Raw genomic sequence first — 16,678 nt, forward strand, 5'->3', positions numbered from 1 at the left:
CATCCAGCAAAGCTCAACCAAGCCTGGAACTCAGGACAGCCTACAAAGTTGCCCCTGCATGGTTCCATTGGAGTCTGACAATCAATCAGAATACAAGCTTCAATTCAAATCCCAACAAAGGTTATACAACCCAGGCACTCTCAGCATATCAGCCCGTCTTGATCTCTTCCTTCACTTTGAAGCATGTGATCATCCTTCCTTTTCACTCTGGAGCTCCAGGCCATGGGGTCCTGTCCACCATAGCCTCCATGTTTCCAGTGTCTTTTTCCCACTTGGAACTGAACCCAGAAGGATATTTCTTCCAACAATTTGGTAAGCGGCAGATACCTACCCTAGCTGGGATGAGGAAAAAAGCAAAAAGCTAAATGTGTATGTAGGGAATGGGCTTTGCTGAGGGATACAGGAAGACCAATTTGGCTAAATAAAGATACTTAAAAGGGGCAATATATATGAAAAGAGGATCACATGGGATTTTTTTAAAATTCTTTCCTTCTGTGTCTCATTATCTGTCTTCTATGCAACCACGTGGTTTGTTCCTTAAGATTTACGCCTTCCCCAATTTAACTGAGATTTATTGTGGGAATGATCAGTGTTTGTGTGTAAACCTCAGTTTTGTTTTCCTCTCGGTGTCCTTGTTTGTTTGTGTATGTGTGTGTCTAAGTCTTTGTGTGTCCTCGAGGTAACTGTTGCAACTGTTAAGTGTCTCTGATCCCTTCAGATATTGATTTTAAATTGTTAAGAGTTGGAGATGCTGAGGGTAAAAGAAAATGTCTTCACCCAGTCTGGTCAGGCCAACTAGACTGGATGAGGAACACAGTTCAATTTTCTTTCCTCTCTGTGCTTTTAAGAAAAAAACAAGGTTATTAACGAATGTTTTAACTTCATTTACAAGAAAACTTTCATCCTTGCATTTACTGTGTGTTTAAATAACTTTACTTGATCTTTTTTTTCTGAACCATGTGAAGCCAGATTTTTTCCCTTTCTCATCTGTTGTGTCCCCATTTTATTGAAATTGATTTATCTGTTTAGATGTATTATTTTTCTTCCTACTCAAACCATGTCTGCAAGCTATTTACCCCCCCCCTTCCCCACACACACACATACAAATCTCTAATCCTTTTACAAAGCCTTTCCTGGTAGAATTACAAGAGAAGGGGGGAGGGGACTCTTGTTCTTTGTCTTTCAGCCCTGCAACATGTGGAAGCAGATGATACTCCCTAGAGACATTCCATCCATTAGAGCCCGGAACTGGGTTTGGATCCAGACCTTCCCAAGCCTGACTGGCCACCCATACCACCAGGCCAAGCCTATGCCACCCAGAGACATGGAGGAAAGGACCCTGAGATGGACCAGTAAAAGACTAAAAGACTCTTTTCAATCTCCAGAAGACAGTTAAAAAGTTTATGAGGGGAAGGTGGAAATTCATTGTAATGTGAAATTTATTGTAATGTGAAATTTATTGTAATGTTTTCTTTCTTGTATCATTTTTATTGTAACCAGTTTGATGTAATCATGTAAGGATTGTATTTGAGTGGCTGGCCCAGCAAGTTCTGCACACCTTGGACTTCTGTCTGGTGGGAGGGAAAATTGTACAGTATATTTGTATTATCTGTATTGTGAAACTAGCTGCATACACAGGCACATACACAGAGGTTATCCCTTTCACCTACCGCCACACAAAGCTGCTCCTAGGTTTTTTTTGTTGTTGTTGTTGTTGCTCCTAGCTTCCTTTTTTGTGTTTATTGCTTTTTTTTTTTTTTTTGCTGCTCTGTGGCATTAAGGCCCAAGCAAAACTCCCTGCTAATTCCATGGGGGAGGGGACATCCCCCTCAGGCAATTCCTGAAGAGATAGCAGAAAAGAGATCTCCAAATCCCAAGCCCTGACTGTGACTCACAAATAATGCTGCCCAGTTGCCCAGTAAAGTAGAACATGTTGCACTGTGGTGGTCTCATGAGTAGAAGTCCGAGGGCCCATCGTGTGTAATTTTAAAAATACTAAATAGCCTGGATTGCACACTGACTAACCTCAATTTGGCCTGACAAACCCTGGAAGCTAGGCAGGTAGTAACCATAACCTTGGAAATGAGCAGTCTGTAACTTAAAGGCTGTGGAAAATGTAGAGGCTTGTACTTACAACCTGACTGTAAGCTCATAAAAAAGGTACATCAAACATCTGAAAAAATTGGATACAGCAAAAAGAAAAAGAAAAAAGAAAAAAAAAACAAGTTTTCCCAGACTACTAAACCTTCAGGGTTGAAAGCTTTTGGGAGCCACTGAAAGAATCCTTTTCTGTTGCCTGTTTTTCAATTCCTTTCCCCTTTGCATCAGAAAAATTAAAAGCACCCACGTCTCCCTGATCTGATCACCTTTTAAACTTTTGTCAAAAAATTCACGTGTATTGAAAAAAAAAAAGAGGGATTGTTGGAAGTTACGATAAAACAGCCCCCACCCTTTGTCAAGTAGGGCTATTAAAATAGCTGGAACTATTTTACTTTTACTTTGCACAACAAAGGAAGGAGAAAATTACAGGCATGAGATACAGAGAAAAAACTCTACAAACTAGCTAAGATCCTTTCCCATAGAAATCAAATAGATGGCAAGCTATAAAAACTTGTGAAAAGCAAACCCAAAGGCATGGCAGGAAGGAAACATGATAGCAAACAAGCAACTACAAAGGATCAGGACCATAAAACCAAGATCCCAGGAAAAGATCCCAAAGAGACAGGAATTCAACACACACAAATCAAAAGTCTTCAAAGATTCACACCTACAAATAAAAGAACTGGTATAAAAGAGAGGTTTTTCTACTCACTTATTAGATTAATCCTAGGAACGCTGTGAGATTTCTTATCTGCCTTCCTATTAATAAACTGCTTCTGACTTTCAATGCAGCTGACCAAATCATTTTGCATTTCTCCCAGCTGGGAAATTTGAATCTACAAAGGAAAGAACTTTGCCTATTACAAAAGGGCAAGGCTTTTTTTTCCTTTCCTCAAGCATATGCATCCTCATATTACTATGTTATAAATAGAATGTTTGATTACTTGTTCTCTATTGCAGCACACAACCAAGGGGGGAGAAATCCATTAATTTGCAGTTATTAGCTGAGATTGTTTCACACTCTACCACAATCTAGAGAAGAAACTGATAATGCAACTGAAGTTGCTGCCACAGCCATCCGTAAGCCCATTTCCAAACCAAAGGTTAACACAAAAGTTCTTTAAGGTTAACACAAAAGTTTTAATGGCCAATGAAGGACATATCTAATCCCTAGATTTTTTTATTACACCCTTTTATTACACTTAAGCCCAAACATTCACTATGTTAACATTCTCAAGCAGCTGTAATAAGAGAAAGGAAATGGGTCTATTTGCTTGATATCACTTGCATATATGTTCATTCCTACATAACTCCAATTCATGTTTGTTTAACAATCTACATCAAATATGCCTATGAATCTACATTTAATTAGGGGTAGGATTCTACCAGTTCGCACCTATTCACTAGAACCTGTTGTTAACATTCTAAGCAGTTCAGAAAACTGGTTGTTAGAAGAAATTATTGGCCTAATCCTGTAAGTAATCTTGCAAGTAGGAAACATTCTGGTGTTGCTTACAGAAACTGCCTCTCCGTTAACCTTTACTACATTCTTGGCAAGACTAGACTTCCTGTCTCAGGAACTTCTCTGGAGTTATTTTTCCCTCCTTTGCTGGTACCTTGGTTGTGTGGAGTGACCATTCAAAGTTACAATGGCACTGAAAAAAGTGACTTATGACCATTTTTCACACTTACGACTGTTGCAGAATCCCCACAGTCATGAGAGGCCAGGCGAGGAGATGCATGCCTCCATGTGAGTGATATTGAGTTGGCCACGCCCAGCCAATAACATGACCACCAAGCCATGTCCACCCAGTCACATGACCACCAAGCCATGCCCACAGAACCCGTTGTTAAAAAATTGGAATCCCACCCCTGATTTAAATTCATAGTATGTGTATTTTACAAATGAGTTTTCTCTCAAATCATGAATTTTCAAAGATACTTCAAAATAGTTTTGAGCCACAAATTGGATTATAATCCAGATAGATTTTCCTATGAGTTAACCATATGCTGAACTTGCAATAAGGACATCAATTGGAACAATTCTGAATTAAGGTGGGACTAGGACTCATAAGTCTCTCAATTCCTAGCCTGATGCCTTAACTACCATATCAAACCGGTTCTCATTAATAGGCTAGTAGCTACCAAAATAGTGGCAAATATGTATGTTAGTGATATACAAAAATAAAAGTATACAATATGACAACTAAATATAGTAAAAATTGTTAGGCCAATCTTCTTGGCATTTTATTAAAATAAGCATGGTATAAGTAAGATGGGTATCTCTCTTAGAAACAATCCTGGATAAAGTGACCTAGTATCTTTATTTCATTTTAAGGAACAAAGTATTGATATAACATTAGGATTATGAGTAGGAATAAGAACCAGTTTCCGGTACTATTTCTCTTTTCAAGCGCCTCTTATAGATATGACCTATATTCTTCCAAAAGAACAATGATGAGTAACAACCACCACCAAATATGCCTTGAATGTAGTGACATGTAGTGACATGTAGAAGAAACATTTAAGTTTGCTTTCTAGTAAGGAAATCACCTGTCAGGCTAAAGAACTTTTCCCATTCAATTAACAATAATGAACTTCTAAAAACCAAATGTATCAAAAGGAATCCTTTATTGAGATGAGACAATTCATGTAGGGATTTAAAGCAATGTCTAAGGTCTCTCAGGCATGCAGAGATAGATAAAACCCCTCCCCTTATTTTGAATGTGTATTTAGTAAAACAAAGAGCCAACATGTTAATTCCCCCCACCCCCTTTTTAGAAGGATCTTTTTCAGAGTTTCCCAAGACACCTCTCACTGTGGAATTTTTATGGTCTCTTCATCCCCTCGCTGTTTCTCCCAGAGGTGATGGGTTCCGGCCATCTGGGTTTTGTCCCTCCATTGTATCACGTGTAGGTTATACAAATTCGATATAAGGTTAAATATATCCAGGTTACATCAAAAAAGGATTTATCAGTCCCTCCCCTTTTCTTCTTCCATTGAAGAAATGACAGATACATGGATCTGACATCACCACTAATTACAAACATTGTCTCAAGCTTCCCATATCAACCACCATATGTGAGTATCCATAATAGTTGCCCAAAATTCCATGCTGTCACTAATCCCAAAAGTTTGTCTAGTCTTATCCAAATCATCACTTTCCTATTTCTATCATAAATTTTGTCAGACTGTAAGCTGCTCTTAGAGAAATGTATGTTTTGGTATTGTGCAATATGGTCTATAGACTAATTTGGGAAAGACTTTAGGGCAAATAACAACTTGCCTATCAGGAAGGACAGCTATAATATTGTGGCATGAGTTTTTTTCAACATTCTATTTTTATTCCATCTACATATATATATGGAAAATAGAAAACATAGTTCCATAGATACCATGGACTATGGCAGTTAATCGAAGACATTTCTCCATGTTGGTTCCTCAGGTTTTACTATCTGAAGGCATCTGGCACAGCTGCACAGAACACAAATTGTAAATGAACAATATATTCATTCAGAATTACATTTGTCTGAAAAGGAGGAAAATTGTCTAAGGTCATCTCCATGGATTTTCCTCATCTATTTTTTTATTACTTACTACAACAATATGGCATCTTTGCATGAGATTTACTGCTTTTTCCCCAATGGGGATGGGATACAGAACTCAAGAGAAAGCTGGTTAAAATCCTCACTTGTATCCTTGAAAGGAACCTTTTCAAAATGGCTCAAGATTTACAGTAATTGCCTCCAAACACTTTTGGCTAAAGCAAAAAGAATAATTTGGAAGGTGCAGAAGCATTTAAGTTTAAAGATGGAAATTAAAGGCACAAATCTTATTTAACTTCATCTTGAGCTTGCAAAGTTGTTTTTGTAAACACTTGAAATGTGCCATTTGAAACTCAATTCTTTAAGAGAAAGAAGAGGGAGACAAAGAAGAGTAAAATTAGAGGCATAAATCTGCTCCCATGTTGATATATTTCTTCTATTAGACAGTTTTATATTCAACATATCTTAGACAAAGAAGTCTAATGCATATTTCATATTCCCTATTTTTTGAGAGGTCTCAAGAGGACTTTTAAATAAAGCTTTCGGAGGCAGATCTAGGAACACATTGTGTTGATAAATCTCTAATCTTCATCCAAACTAGATTTATGTAATGGTGCTGTATCAGGAAGGAAAGAAGGCTGAGACAAGGATAGTAGGGCTTATTCTTAAGTCATGGAATACATTTACATTTTAAAAGCAACTTTTCTTGGGAGAGCAGTCCATGCAGAACAGATCTGGACATGCACATACATGCAGAGACACAGAAGAAAATGCCTGGAAATAAGTTAGTTAGAATAATTAAGGTGAGCAGACCCAACAATTCTGCAAGAGTGACCTTCCATCTATGCTTGCAGTTCAGAAATACCAATAATATCAACTTTTAAAAGTATAAAGGTATCATGATGATATGAAATCCATTTGCCATTCTTTGAAAGTAAAGAACCTCATCATCACTTCATCACTCGATATGAGAGATAACTAAGCTGCCTTCTGCATCAGAACATAACTGAAGTCAATAGATGCAAATGAAGGCAAGCCATTGAAACATTTACAGGAAAATAGCTAGGAAGTAAAATAGGGTTGGAATGAATAGAAATACAGGAAAAGAAGTCTCTGAGAGGTTCCAAGAAATTTTAATAGCTAAGAGCAGACTGCAGGTGAAATTCCCATGGTGACTGTCAGGATTCCAGAAAAACCCAACTCTAATAAAAAAAACTCTGAGACAGGCATTTTCTCAAAGTTTCCTTTTATTAGAGTAGGTATACTGGCACATCTGGGAAAACCTGAATCTGAGAGTTCCAGGTTTTCCCTTAGTAATTCAAAAATCAAAATCCAAACCCTGCACCCATCAGTCCATCACATGATCCAATCACCAATCGTCCCAACTTGAGACATCCTTTCAACCATTCCTCCTCCAAGTGCAGGAATAACATGACCCAGACCAAAAAGAAGAATGCTATTATGTCTTACTACCAACATTCTAAAATCCCCCCCTTCTACGTTCTCAGGCACAGGAATGTAGCAGCATGGAAGCTTTTGGTTCTAATATGGCTTCCAAAGCTGACAGGCCTCCCCCCCCCCAAGAAAAAAACCATGTTCTGGAAAATAAAATAGACAAAACACAATAAGGGGTTAATGCCTAGTCCATCCAGTCACTTAACTCCCTCTCCCACCCACCAGGAGGACCCTTTGGCTTATCAGGGAATTTATCATAAAATTGCTTCATTAATCCATCTGCTTTTACATCCTAACGTTTCACCCAAAAAGCTTCTGACAAAGGGTACCCTTTCCGTGGACCAGATACTATATCCTGCCCCTGATTAATCTAGAGTCAATAATTTTCTTAACTTCATAATATGAAGTTAATAATTAATAATTAATAATTTTCTTAACTTCACCTTGTACAACTACAGGTTTGGGAGGAGCAGCTGGGATAGGTCTCAAAGTGGAGCCTATTGCTGGTTTTAATAAGCTGCTGTGAAATATATGTATTTTGCCTAATATGTGAGGGAGACTAAACTGAACAGTTACCAGGTTAATTACTTTAACTACAGGGAAAGGACCGAGGAATTTGGGTCCACATTTTTTACTAGGTAATCTTAATCTGAGATATTTAGTTGATAAGTACACTTTATCTCCCACTTTAAATGGTGGTTGGAGAGAATGATACTTGTCTGTATGTTTTTTGTATTCATCAGCTGCTTCTGCTAAAGCTTTTTTTGTGTTTTCCCACCATTTTTGTAGGGAGTCCATCCATTCTGTTAGAGACATGGAAGTGAGTGGTTCCCTAGGTAATTCAGGCATAGGAACAAATTGGTTATTTGAAAAGGAGTTAATCCTGTGCTACTGTGTACTACATTATTGTAAGCCACTTCTGCAAATGGTAATAAGTCAGCCCAATTTTTCTGTTGATAATTTACATAACATCTAATGCATTGTTCCACCATTGCATTTGAACATTCAGCCGATCCATTAGTAGACTGATGGAATGCCAAGCTAAGCCCTTGGGATGTTCCAATCAACTTCAAAAACTCCCTCCAGAACTTAGCAGTAAATTGGACTCTGCGATCTGATATTACTCACCATGGAATTCTGTGAAGCCTGTAAATATGCTTCACATAAAGGTCTTCTAGCTTCTTTGCAGAAGGTAGTCCATTACAAGCAGTGAAATGTGCTTGCTTTGGAGAATAGATCAATTTCTACCACTTTCTGTGAGTTCAACGATAAAGTCCATCGCAATCTCATCCCAGGGTTTCATGGGTTCAGCTACTTGTTGGAGAAGCCCAGGTGGTTTCCCCGGTCTATTCTTCATGGTAGCACAAATGGAACAGCTTTTTACATAGTCCCCGATGTTGGTTTTCATCCTTGGCCACCAAAATTGTGTTCTGGCTAAATGGAGAGTTTTAGAAATCTGAAATGGCCCCCTAGTCAAGAGTCATGATTAGCACCATTACTCTGTGATGACCCATAGTCTCTCAAAATAACCCAAAACCCAAAACATACATTAAAGTCCGGTAATGCCTTCAACTTAACTTCACTGTTTTATTAGGCACAGTTTAAAGTCACAAAAGTAAATAATGAGGCAAAAAGAAAACCAAAACAAACCGCATTGATGAGAGTTCCGAAGCAAGCCAAGACAATTAATCATACATTCCAGGAAGATAACCGAGGAAAGTCCATGGGAAGAACGTCAGCAAAGATAAACCTCTTTCAAAGTAAACACTAAACTTTGACTCCAGCAATTCTGACTACGCAGTTACAAACTTATATACATAGCTCTCAGCTGCAAGCCATGAGGAGGATCATGGTAATCTCCTCCTGAGTAGACCTCGCTTTTCCCTGATCCTCTCCTCCCTGCGTGACCTAGGATGGATAGGGGATGGGCCTGGATCCTCCTCTGATTGCTCAGCCGGCCTCTGCCCTTCCCCAGCTTCCTCTACCACCTCTGGAGCTACACTCCCATTCCCTGTTGGCTGTTGCTCCTCTTCCTCAGAGTCAGTCTCCACCAGGGGCATGACATAGTCTCATACTGGTTGGCACATAAATCTTACTTCCTTTCCATGCCAGTCCCTCCCTCAAAGTTAAGTCCATTTGGTTCTCTTTAAACCAAATATTGGTTGACAGCATTACTTTCAAATCTGCTGTTAATTTATCTTCTGGGAGGTCAGAATGGCATTTGGCTTGTGCCCTAGTGGTTGCTTGGGCTGCTGGTTGGGCTTCGGAGATCATTGCATGTACTATTTCCTCTCGTCGGCTGTCAAACTGGGGTTTTGTGGACAAGGCATCCGCTAATAGATCCCTCCCCCTCCCGGAATGTATTTTAGTTTGAAGTTCAAGTGCTTAAAATATTGAGCCCACCGAACTTGTTTAGGTGAAAGTTTTCAAGTGAAAGTGAAAGTTTTTCAAATGAAAGTTTTCATTTGTAAAGCTTCAAGGTTTTTGTGATCAGTCCAACTTTGAAAGGCTCACTAACTCTCTTGAGGAAATGTGTTCAAGATAAGAGAACCCATTGTACAGCAAAAGCTTCTTTCTCCCAGACTTCCCATCTGCGTTAGGTGTCCATTAACATTTTAGACACATAAGCACAAGATATCAGCTCATTTTGAGAGTTCTTTTGAAGTAGAACTGCTCCTACAACCATGTCAGTGGCATTGGCTTGGACTATAAAGGGTCTATTTGGATCAGGATATTGAAGGATGGTTTCCACTGCAAATAGACACTTTAATTGTTCAAAGGTTTTTTATAGTCCATTGTCCAAGTGAGAGGATGACTAGGCTTTGGCTTGGTAGGAAATGGTCCAGTTTTTAGTAGCTCCATTAAAGGGAGTGCCACTTCCGCAAAAGAAGGGATGAATTGTCTATAAAAGTTTGCAAAGCTCAGGAAACTCTGTAGTTGCTTGTGCATTCATGTGGGTTGCCAATCCATCACAGTCTTTATTTTTCCAGGATCCATTTCAATCCCTTCATTTGACACTCGATAGCCCAGGTAGTCCAAAGCCTCCTTGTGAAATTCTCATTTTGACAACTTTGTATAAAAGTTGGCAGCTTAAAGTTTTTTCAGTACCTATCTGACTAGTTTCCAAATTCCACTAAATATAAGAATGTCAATCAGGTAAACCAGAACTCCCTTATACATGTAGCACCTCATTTATCAGCTGCATAAAAACTGCGGTGAAGTCCAAAAGGCATGACTCGGAATAGGAAACTACCCAGTGGGCAGTTAACAGCCATTTTCCATTCATCTCCTTCTCTTTGCAAACTCAGTAATAGGCTTCTCTTAAATCCAGCTTGGTAAAAATCTTGCCTTTTGACAAGTGGTTCAGCAAGTCCTTCATTAGGGGTAGGGGGTATGTATTTTGTACACACGCGGCATTGATTCCATGGAAATAAATGCATAATCTATGCCCCCCATCTTTCTTTTCTTTAAATAATACTGAAGCTGCCACTTTTGATTTGACTGTCTCAATAAATCCTGTAGCTATATTTGCACCAATGTATTTTCTCAGTTCAGTCATCTTGGCAGGCATCATTGAGTACATTTTTGGTTTTGGCAGCTTGGCCCCAGGTTTTATTTGGATGGCACAATCAGTGGCCTGATGAGCGGGGAGGATATTGCATTCCTCCTCACTAAATACTTCAGCTAAATCTCTATATTCCTTAGGAACTAGGGGCTTGCCTGGTGGTTAATCTAAAGCGGTAGCTGCCGGTTCTGGCAGCTGGCTCATGTTGGGAGGTAGGTGCTTGCCAGGGGGAACAGGAGGCAGTGGCTCCACCTCAATTATGATTTTTTGGAATTCATCTTCACACTTAATGGTAGGGGCCCACTTGTCTAGCCAAGCCAGACCCAGAATGACAGTTTCTGACATTTCTGGTGCTAGTACAAATCAAATAAGTTCACTATGTCTTCCCATTTCTAATCTGACTAGTTCTATAACTTGGGTGGCTGGTGTCCCCCCAATCGAAGTTCCATCCACCTGTTCAAATCTAATTGGGTGTTTTAGGGCTCTAGTCTTTATTACTAATTGTTGAACAATTGGAAGCACAATTAAAAACTGGGTACATCCTGTATCAATTACTGCTTCTAATTCTCCTTGGTCCCCTAGTCTTTTCTTCCTCGCTAGCTTTTCCAGGAGGTCTTTCTCAGGCTGCAGGTTCCTCACTCTCTTCTGTGGGGAGGGGAACCTCTATGGCTTGTCTCACAAATCAGCTGGAGTCTGGGGGCTTTTGTGGAGCTCTTCTGCCTTTGGTGGCTGCAGCTGGTCAGGGTTGTGGAACTGGTGCAGAAGCCAGGCATTCTGAAGCTTGACCACGACAGTAGCATTTGATAGTGGCCTCAGCAGGCTTGGGCAGAGGACGTCTGGCCAAAGTTCTCTTTGGTGGCCTCTCTGATGAAGGTTTGCGATGTGGGTGAATTTCTCTATCCAGACATGGTATAACAGTCTTGCAGTCACTCTGGTACCCCTTGGACCTCACAGGATTTTCAGACTTCTTGATCAATGGCTTCTTTAAAATAGTGCAGAGGTATTACATCAGGCCAGTGTCCAAGGTTTCCTGCGACCTGCCTCAAGTCCCATACAAAGTCTTTTATGGGTTGATTACCTTGGTTCACCACTTTTATTGAGTCTTCATTTTCACTGACTCTGTCAGAGTCCTCAACTCTGGCCCGGAGGAGCTCAACAAACCCATCAGCCCCCTCATTTTGTAGCTGGGCTATCTAGTCAGAAGCATCTCCTTCATTCATCCCATCTGAAATTGCTGAAACTAAGTCGTGATCTGTCTCGTATTGTTCCCCATATTGATCCATATGTGTCCAGATTCAGCTGAGGAAGTAAGCCAGTTTTTCAGGCTTCCCATCAAATGTTGTTCCACATGTAGCTTCACTGGTGGAATTGCCATGGCAATTGGCAGTGGGGCAGGGACCTGCCGGAGCTCTGTGGCAGGTGGCGGTGGCGGTCTCCTGCTGCACTGCAGCGGGTGGTGGGGCAACGGCAGGCAGTGGAGCTGGAATCTGCTGTGGCGCTGCTGCTGGCTGCTGGATAGGGGTTGGCTGCTGAGCTGGTTGTCAAGTTGCAAGGGGGGGATGTACTGGATCAGGAAAAGTGAATGTGGGTTGCGTTAAGCTCCATCTCAGTTGGGAAGGTTGGGACCGCGGGACATAACTTCCCACTTCAAGTCACTCAAAATGCTCTGGGAGTCCTCTCAACAATTGGCTTTGAGACGGAGACAACAGGTTCCAGTTTTGGGATTTGTCAGACCCCAAAGCTCACACATTCTGGCTCCTGAGCTGACTTCATTGGGCTGGAGTCAGAATGTTGTTTAGACAGTCTTTCCTCCAGTCCCATCTCTGGAGTTGGATTAGTCTAGCAACATTTCCAGGAATCCGTTTCCTTGGGGCGAGTGCCTAGCCTTCATCTCTCCTCTGAAGCTTCAAGGGATCGTACCACATCTTCAGAAGGAGAATACAGGGTCTCGATAAGTTCTCCGGTATCCGTTCCCATGGCTCGTTCTGTGTTCTCCTTTTTCTCCTCCATCTTCACTGAGTCTTTGCACCACCTGAACTTTCGGTCAGTACTGGGGCTCAGCATCCCGGACAGCCCCCTTTTGGGGTGCTGATAACTGTTTAGGGATTCAGGTTAATGTCAGGGTTCCAGAAAAACCCAACTCCAATCAAAAACTCTGAGACAGGCATTTTCTCAAAGTTTCCTTTTATTAGAGTAGGTATGCTGGTACATCTGGTAAACCTGAATCTGAGAGTTCCGTAATTCAAAAGTCAAAATCTAACCCCTGCACCCATCAGTCCATCACATGGTCCATTCACCAACCATCCCAACTTAAGACACCCCTTCAACCACTCCTCCAGGTGCAGGAATAACAGGACCTTGACTGAAAAGAAGAATGCTACTATGTCTAACTACCAACACTCTAAAATTCCCCCCTCCTACTTTCCCAGGCACAGGAATGTGGCAGAGTGGAAGCTTCTGGTTCTAATATGGCTTCCAAAGCTGACAGAAACATTATTCTATCTACTTCCTGGAAAGGTGACAGAGAGATGTATGCTGTGTTGTGTTTCATTCTGACGAGGCAACAGCTTCAGTGCTCGTGAGTGTGGGGCACATTCCCTGTTTATATACTCTAGTTTGCTCTGGCAGTTTTGGTGTGATGGGGTTTTCTCCTCTGAGTTCCTTGATCAGGGCATTGTTTTCTTTTTGATTGTTTGTCTGGCATTAATCCCTGCTTATCTGGGTATCGGCTGTTAGACAGAACATGTTCTGGACTTTTTGTTTCCTCTTTAGCTTTTTTATTGTCTCTTTTGAATGTTGTGCAAATATTATTTATTTCTGTCTGCTTGCTGATGGCTAATTTGTCTGAATGCCAAGCTTACAGGAATTCCCTAGCATTTTTTTAAAAAAATTAGCTTAGTCTAGTATGTTCAAGGTTTATCCATGTGCTATGAGCAGTTCATTTAACAATTACTAAGTCGTGATAGAAGTCCAGTAACAGAAAAAATAAAAATAAAAAGCCAAGCCTCACTTTGACTTTCCCTTTAAAAACCGCCGCTTATTCAATTTTGCCAAAACTCTTACAGATTTCTTCTTATTCTTAGGGTGTCCTTTCAAATCTCAAAATATTGTAAAAAAAAAAAAATCTCACCGAGCCGATACACTTTCTCTTTCAATCTCTTCCATTCCGGAGCTGTCCCAACTTCAGCAGCTTGATGGCTGCCTCTCCGCCGCCGGCAAGAAGGGCTTCTCCTGAATCAACCAGGGACTTTGCGGTGTCCCTGGGATCCACAGGAAGTGCCCTTCACTGTCACCGTCTCTACGGGACGGTTTAGGTCCGTTTGGACCAACCAGGGATGAAGATATTGGCTGCAGTCTCAGAGCCCCAAGATTGCAGCCGTATCGTCACAACATCAGCTCCGACCTCCCCCCATGTGCTATGAGCAGTTTATGACGCAATATTAAGCAGTAAGTCAGTTTATGAGTTCTAATCATTAAAAGAGAAACATTGCAAATAGGGAAGATAGATTGCTTTTGATTCAGAAAATTGTTGCAATTTAAGTGGTTTACAAATAGTCCAGTGTTTGTACATCATTATTCCCAATGTGTCAAAGTCAGTGGATTTATAATATAAAGATTTCCCAAATTCTTCATAAATATCATTTATACTCCAGTGAAGCTATTCAGCATATCAAAGAATATCATTTACATCCCTCTATGGTTACTACCTGATATATACTACTCTCACATCAATAATGACAACGTAAATTTCAGCAAACAACGGAGCTTTGTGCAAGTGTTGTACCACAGTATGGGGTTTATTGTTACAACATGTCCCTAACACAGAAAACAATTCCAGCTATATAGTACTGAAGGAGCATATTGATCAAATCAATATTTGCTGTTTGCTTCTGATATAATGTACTGCTAGAAATCATTTATTAGGAATTAAGTGTTGATATTGATTTCTGCTCATATTATTGTATACTGTCAGAAATTAGTTGTTAAGAATTAATTCTAGCTTATTGTAGTCTTGATACTGATTGGCATTAATGTGAAGTTTGTTATCTTGCTTCTGTTCTTGGCTTCAAACCTAGGCACATCTTTGACAATATAGAAGAAATTATTACCCAGGAATATCAGGCCCCATGGATAACGGAACCAGAATAGGGAGTTTCCTGCCTCATAGATAGATAACTCCACAGCAGGGAGTTACCTGAAAGCATTCTGCTGAATAAACAACTCAGCCAGGGAGGGGAAAAATCCCCCAACATAGGGATGCTCCATAGACAAGGAGGGTAGAGACAGGGGCCTGAACAAAGAAACCTTTGAAGATAAAGACCCACGTTGGGAACAAACCTTTGTCTCTGATTGGGTAAACTGTTGTCTCTAACAGAGTAAAATGTACATAATGCTCTAGGCCACTCTTGCAGAGGTGTGGCTATTCCTGACATGCATTTTATCTGTATGTTTTGGAAAGAGTTTTCATCCAGCTCTTTTAGCTTTGGCCAAAAATAAAAAGCTGTTACTTTTTGCAAGCCTCCTCTCGAGTCTCACTCTCTTTGGCATCTCAGTGGCTCAGGGAAACTTCTGGGACCTTACAGTATAATTATAAAAGAGGAGAAAGATGGCTGCCTACTTTCAGCATGGTAACAAGTAGGAAGAGTAGTGTACTAAACATTAAAATGAAGCCAAATTGACCAGGAACTACTTGGAACACAACAGCCATTTGTTCACCACTGAATTCTTGTGCAAAATGTATTCTTTTGCAGCTAACTGAGCAAAGCAAACTTTCATCCAATAAAACTGGAGCTACAGAACTCACCAGTGCATGCCAGAGCTTTCCTGTTAATAGTGATGATGATGAAGGTGATAATGATTTTATTATTTGCTATTTCATTTCAATCCTGTTAAACAGTTATTTCTTGTGGCATCTGAAAGCAGCACTTCTGAATCCCCCCACCTCCACCATACAGTTAGATAAAACAATCATAAATTTATTATTTCTCTTTGTTAGATTTATAATCCCTGTATAAAGCTGAAGGTATTTATAAGGAGTCTGGCTTCCCAGTGTGCAAAAGAAAAATTAACAGTAAGATCATAGATGTTCAACTTTGTCCAGGATGAGAATGATACTTGGCCCTTGAATAGGAGGCTGGGAGCAACACCACAAAATGTTGGCAGGGAACATAATCATGTAGAGGGGACCAGGGCAAGATCTGATTTTGAAATTACCGTGTTTCTCACAAAATAAGACCGGGCCTTATTTTTTTTTGAGCCCCGAAAAAACGGCTAGGCCGTCTTTTCAGGGGTGACTTAATTTCCTCCCCCACCTAGAGCAGCCCATGTGCATGTACCTCTCCACGAGGCCGTTTCTATCGGCCGACAAAAGCTTCCCAAAGGCAGAGTTCCCAGCCGCTTCAGGGTGAGGCGTGGCTGCCTGAGTCCCCTCGCCATTAGGCAGTGTCTTTTGAGCAATGGAAGCTCCCAAAGGGCAGTCACCAGCCACTTCGATCGGCCGGTAGAAGTGGCCTTGGGGCGAGTGCCCACGTACACTCCCCTCGCCACAAGGCTGCTTCTATCAGCTGATGAAAGCTCCCTGAAGGCAGAGTCCCCAGCCACTTCGGGGCGAGGTGTGGCTGCCCGTGTCCCCTCGCCATTAGGCAGTGTCTTTCAGGCGATGGAAGCTCCCCAAGGGCAGTCACCAGCCACTTCGAACGGCCGGTAGTAGTGGCCTTGGGGTGAGTGCCCATGCACACTCCCCTCGCCCCGAGGCCGCTTCTACTGGCCGATTGAAGCGGCTGGTGATTCTGTCTTTGGGGAGCTTCTATCGGCTGATGTTCTATCGGTAGTAGATCGGGGTATTCTAACCTAGGCTACCTGCAAGGCACTCCTAAAGGCAAGTTTTCTCCCCACCCCCTGCCCTTCCCCCCCCCATTTCTCTTCACCTCGTGTAGTTCTAACGAACAATGTGAGAAATGGCAGGGAAACGCATGGTTTAAATAGGCCTAAATTTGGGGGGTGGGGCTTAATT

At 41.1% G+C, this 16,678-nt stretch overlaps 1 protein-coding gene across 1 annotated transcript in view; it reads right to left on the reverse strand.

Annotated features, from left to right (window-relative positions):
• UNC5D (unc-5 netrin receptor D) overlaps positions 1-16,678 on the reverse strand; it is a 657,451-nt gene that overhangs the window by 522,616 nt on the left and 118,157 nt on the right. The window lies entirely within an intron of this gene.

Source organism: Notechis scutatus, chromosome 7, assembly GCF_049901735.1.
Source record: "Notechis scutatus isolate UNSWTSFEM ecotype Mainland chromosome 7, rNotScu1.2, whole genome shotgun sequence".
Lineage (NCBI taxonomy): Eukaryota > Metazoa > Chordata > Lepidosauria > Squamata > Elapidae > Notechis > Notechis scutatus.